We start from the raw sequence: 6,000 nt of genomic DNA, 5'->3' as shown, positions 1-6,000 counted from the left end.
AACCTCCTCATCCTCATCCCCATCCCTATCCTCTCTCGCCTCCTGGATAGGCCCGTCTCCAGAACTCTTCACATGGTCGGAGGCAAGCCCTGGGCCTGTTGCGGATCCTGCCCAGGAAGCCTGCCACGAAACCCCGCCAGTCCTGTCCAGCGCCTGGCGCCCCTCCGAGCTCACCCCGGAGCAGCGGGACACAACAGCAATGCCTTTGTGTAGCGAAGAGACAAGAGTGAGGCGAGATGGGAGCGGGGTGGCGAGGGAGAGAGAAGCCAGCAGGGGTGGGCAGAAAAGCCCCCTCGGGGGCGGCAGCTCGCCGTTGGCCTGATGCCTCCTCCACTCACCGTCAGAGCTGAGCGTATCATAAACGTCACGCTGACGAGATGCTCGGCGCGCCCCGTCGGAGCCGCCGGACTTGCTGTAATCCACCCAGCTGAGCCCTTCCAAGTTGTCGTAGTGATGGTCTAAGATGACCCCTGTGAAAGGGTCATTCGACCCCCAAAGGGGTCGCAACCCACAGGTTGAGAACCGCTGCCTTAGAAGAAGTTGTGCAGAATGATCCTAAGCAAGTTGACTGGAGTTTTTATTTCCTATTCTGGTTTTTTAATTGTTGTTTTGTTTGTTTTGTAATATTTGTATTCTTTGCTCTTTTGTAAGAATCCCTGGAAATGCTGGTTGGCCATCAAAAGTTGAAGTATATATTTTAGAAATAATAAATACCTATGTTTGTGCAGAGGTGCGTCTGGCTGAGATCAGTAGGGTTTACTTCCAATGTGCATAGGATAAAATGTGCATAGGATCACAGTTTAGAGTTCTCTGAAATTGTTATAGAAATTTACACCCATGAACTGTCCATTTTGGTTGAAATGAAAAAGAGGCAGCTGCTGTGCCATGGTGCATGTGACCCAAATTCCAATCTAGTAGACAACCAATCAAGCATGTCAAACTAGAACATTCTGAATGAGTCGCAATTTGTGCATAGTTCAGTTTTTCTGACAGAAGAGATCCTGGATGAATGCAGAATGACCTGACAGAATTTCAAGATGAGGCTGGGCTGGACAGCCATCTGTTGGGGATGCTCTGACTTGGATTCCTGCATTGAGCAGGGGGTTGGACTCGATGGCCTTCTAGGCCCCTTCCAACCCTACTATTCTATGATTCTATGAATTTGTTAGAATTTGTTTTGTAATGTATTTGACAACATTTGTCCTAACATATTGGAAATGATGGGAATCTTAAGTGCATCTGTTGAAAGGGATGTCTGACAGGAGTATAAATGTCACTAGTGACCACCCACATATCTACAAGGGATTGGATTTCAGTCAGGTCATGGAATTAGCCAACAAAAATGGCAATCACTTCTGTAGATATAGTTGTATCTAAACAGTTTTAGTATTATGATTGAAAGCATGATGCTCACTTCTAATACCATATCATCTCCCTCATTATTGCCATTTGACATTGCGATCATTGAGTCTATTGATATGATGGGCTTCCCTTTTATAATTTATATAACCTTCTCTGGTTTACATATGGCAACTAAAACCTTAGAAGTCAAGAAAATGTTCCTGCTTGATCGGTGAGTTATAAAGTTACTTCCAGCCTTAACACCTTTATGTAGACACTTTTTCACTTTTTTTCCTGGCTACAATATATTAAACTGTCTAAAATATAAGTATCCCATGTGATGTCTATATGTGTCCACATCTACATAGCCAGTGCAGAGTGCTGGACTGGGAGCTGGGAGATCTAGGTTCTAGTCCCCACTCGGCCATGGAAGCTCACTGGGTGACTTTGGGCCAGTCACAGACTCTCAGCCCAACCTACCTCACAGGGTTGTTGTTGTGAAGTTAAAGTGGAGAGGAGGGAGGATAACATAAGCTGCCTTGGGTTCCTTGCAAGAGGAAAAAAGGTGGGATATAAATGCAAATGATGATCATGATGATGATGATACATAGGGTATAAACATCTTTTCTGCATAGTTATCAGATCTTCATGTGCCAAACATGGGCAAGGACCAATGACAGCCCTTTACAGTTATAGGTAGGAGGTGGCTCAGAATACGGATGCACATTAAGTCGCTCAGACTTCATGCTCTCTAATTAGAAGGTGAAAAGTGTTGTTCTTATCAAATGAAGGGTTGAATCAAATCACCATCTCAGCTGTATATGGAAAAATGATACCCTTTGATCCTGTTCTGTCTTTACTTTGTGTTCTGAGCTTGTAAAAAGATCACAGTGTTCTTTTCTTTTTTCTTCTTTTACAGCATCATGGATATTTTGTATGTGATTTTTGATGACATCCTTCTGGAAATCCTGGTACTGGGTTTCTTTGTTATTTTGCTGATCTTCCAGTTTGTGAAGTGAATCAACAACTGATTCATCAGCACAATTCTGACTGGTACAATTTGGACGGTGTCCAGGTCATCTTAAAATACTCTCAATCTGTTTCAACCACCTGGCTTGTTCTGTGCCAAAGAGCATCTGGCATCTGAAAGCAGTGGGTTTATCAGGAAAGTCCAACTGCATCCCGAGATCCCCTTGACAATCTTTTCTTTTTCGTGAACTTAATCAATTGGGAGTAGAGACAATGTTTTCCTGGCCTTGCTAAGGACCTAGTGATGCTGATTCTCAAACTCCTTCATGGAATTGGGTAATCATTTCATGTCTCTGATATGTATTGGCACCCACTTTGCACAATGTGCATTGTCCTATGCAAAGAACAGAGGTGTCCACTTCTCTAAGCCATCAACATACAGAGGAAAGATTTTATGTCTGTGTGCTCTGATGAAGGACGGGAATCCTGGACATGATGGCTTCCATGGAGAATTGCCACGGAAACCCAAGAAGCAAGTAGGCCCATCTTGTCAAGTGAACTAAGGCATGTGTCTGCAACACAGGGAGGTACAACCACCAATTCCAAGATATTGCCCAATGCCTTTTATAGGGCATGTAGCATAATGACATGCTCCAACATGGTACTGAGTGCCTAGGACCTTCTACTGCACGAATGATGTCAAGACAGATAACAGATAACTAACAAGACAGATTATTGACAGTGGTCAATAATAGTTATGAGATTTGTGTAGGATTGAGAAATTCAGTGGCTTGACTTATGACATCCATAGCATGCTTAATTAGAGTTGGATTGAACCTCAATAATATTTTGGCTGAAAACACTACTTTGATCAGGATAAACACCTACTGGAGAAGCAAAGTTTGCAAGATCACTTGCCTAAGGCAACTTTATATTTTAAGTAGTGTGATGTCCTAGCAAACTCCTGAGCAAAAGTACATCTAACGTTTTTTAAAGTTGAGTCCAAACTCACATTTGAATATCCAAGTTAACTATAGTTCTTTAATATGCAAGTGTGAGGTTAAGAAAGAATAATCCATATATTCTTGGCTATGAATCCTGTCCTTAGTATTCATAATTTAGGAACATATGTGCTCCCTTGGCATGCTGCATTTTTGCCCATCTGTTCACATGGCATGAAGTACAAATACAATTTAACGAGAGGACTTCAGTAGGGTGTGCAAAACTATCAGTGGAAACTGAAGACAGGCACTCTGTGTAATACCCCAAATGCCTTTCTTGCTTTCCCTACCAACTCTGAAGAAAGGATTTGTGTGAGATTTAGCCCTACACTTGTCCAAAGCTGGATGTTTGCCCTGTTCAAGATGTTTAAAATAAATAAACAAATGTAATAATAAATACATAAATAATAAACCAAACAGTCTCACCCCTTAAAGATGGAAAAGAACTAGCCATCTGAGTAATGGAATGAGACATGGAAGCTATCAGTTCCTAAATATTTAGATTATTTGGATTACATTTGAAAATCTGGAGAGTGCCCAGTGATAATTAGCTCCTCAGAAATTATAGATAGCAATTTTTATCATAATTTGATACACTGGCTTGTTTCACTTTGGCAATTCTTTCTTTTCTTGCATCTTGTTCCTGGTTTACAGCAGTGAAGGATCCTTTTCCCTGTGAAAAATTTCTGGGAGTTGCATCGCTGGCATGGCCACAACTTAGTCAAAGGTTTAATGGGAGGCACTGTGAGATTCAAGACACACATTTCTCCTCAACTGTAGCCATAGCTCATTGTTGTGGACTGTTCCTTGTTCCATGCATCAACTCCACCTCTCTGCTTGATTTATCTAAACAAGTAGCTGCACATATATTTTGGTGGGGGAGCCTCTGATATGTTTTGCCTTTCAGATCTGGTCATTCCACCATCCTGGACTGCTAAGTTTGGGGGTTTCCCAGAAAATCCAAAATGACCACTGTTCACTGCAGCATCATGAGCTGTCAAATTTAGTGCTGTGTCAAATATTTTTATTCCTCTCCCCAGCCCCCAATTCATGCAGAGGTGGGGGTGAAATGAAGAGTCCTACAAAAGAGGTGGGGAGGGGAGAATTTCAAAGAAATTTCTCATGGGGAGTTAAAAAAAAAAAAAGGTAAAGGTGTCCCCAACCAGTCATGTCTGACTTATCTCCGTTTCTAAGCCGAAGAGCCAGCGCTGTCCGAAGACACTTCTGTGGTCATGTGGCCGGCATGACTGATCACTGAGGTACACAGAACGCTGTTACCTTTCCCGCCGAGGCAGTACCTATTTATCTACTTGCAGTTTCTTGTTTTCGAACTGCTAGGTTGGCAGGAGCTGGGACTGAAGATGGGAGCTCACTCCGTCACGCGGCACTCGGGTCTCGAACTGCTGTCCTGCCGACCTTCCGGTCCGCAGTTCAGCATCTTAACCACTAAGCCACCGCAGCCCCCCATGGGGAGTAGGGGCTCCATTTATCTTCCGTTTACCTGTATGAGGTGGCCAGGGGGTCTTGTAAAAGTCTCTGTGCGCACTGGTAGCATTTGTGGCACTCTTCACAAACAGGCTTTCAGCCTGGCACCACTTCCTGGAATGCCCATGTGACCATACAACAGTACATGCTCACTGGGCATTCCAGGAAGTGCTGCCAGGATAAAAGGCTGTTAGTGAAGAGCTTTGCAGCTTCACACTGTTGCAAGCACAAACATGGCTTTTCTAAGTTTGAGAACTTAGGAAAGCCCCTTTCCTGCTTGTACCCATGTTTGTGAATGCTGGTACAGTGAATTTCCCACATTTCAGAAGAGGGGGTTATAGGAAACCTCCCCGGTCAGTTTGAAAATAACAAACTCCTTTACAGTCTGAGTAAAAATCCTCTTATCCCCTTTAGATGTTTTGTATTTCAACTCCCATCAGCCCCAGCCAGCATGGCCAATGGTCAGGAATGCTGGGAGTTGCAATCCAAAACATCTGGAGAGCACCAGGCTAGGAAAGTCTGCTTTAGAATGTCACCTGAGCGTCTAAATAACTTTGGTCCATTCCATTTTACCCCTTTTTATTCCCTTAAAGCATAACTTCCAGCCCTTGGTAAGAACCTGAAATCCCAGGCAAACCACAATTTCTAGGGAGGGATCTTTCTTGGGAGCTATCCGTGGTAAGGCAAAATGGCATAAAGAAGGCCCAAGAAGCAGTGTAACTACTGAAGAAAGGAAAGGGAGCAGGAAGGAGTAACAATGAAGTTCGGAGTGAGGAGGACTCCAAGAAAAGGAAGAGGGGGGTTCCCTTTGTCTTTATTCCTACTTGACTAAATGGCTGGGATCTTTCTGAACTTTAAGAGAACTCATGGGAAAAGCCCAAGCTTTTCCCCAAGAAATCTCTAAAAAGCTCAGAGATCTAGGCTAGTGTCTTCCTCTGTAATAAGTATAATAGTAAGGGCCGGCCCTACCATTAGGCAGAGTGCAGCAGTTGCCTCAGGCAGCAGATGTTGGGAGGTGGCAGCAAGGTGATGGAGGAGAGCTGTGTGCCAAACAGCCTGCACTGTGCCCCCTAAGCTAGTCTCCTGCTTTCAGGTATGCTAAAGGATGCTGTCTCCTTGCCAGTGTTGAAAAAAGACTGACCTACCAGTCAGCTTTTGTATATGGAATGGGAGGGGGCACCATCTTGTCCTTCACTTTAGGCAG

Source organism: Heloderma suspectum, chromosome 1, assembly GCF_057233095.1.
Source record: "Heloderma suspectum isolate Gila_16-S chromosome 1, 16-S_ref, whole genome shotgun sequence".
In the NCBI taxonomy this organism is placed as follows: Eukaryota; Metazoa; Chordata; class Lepidosauria; order Squamata; family Helodermatidae; genus Heloderma; species Heloderma suspectum.
This window is presented reverse-complemented; position numbering follows the sequence as displayed.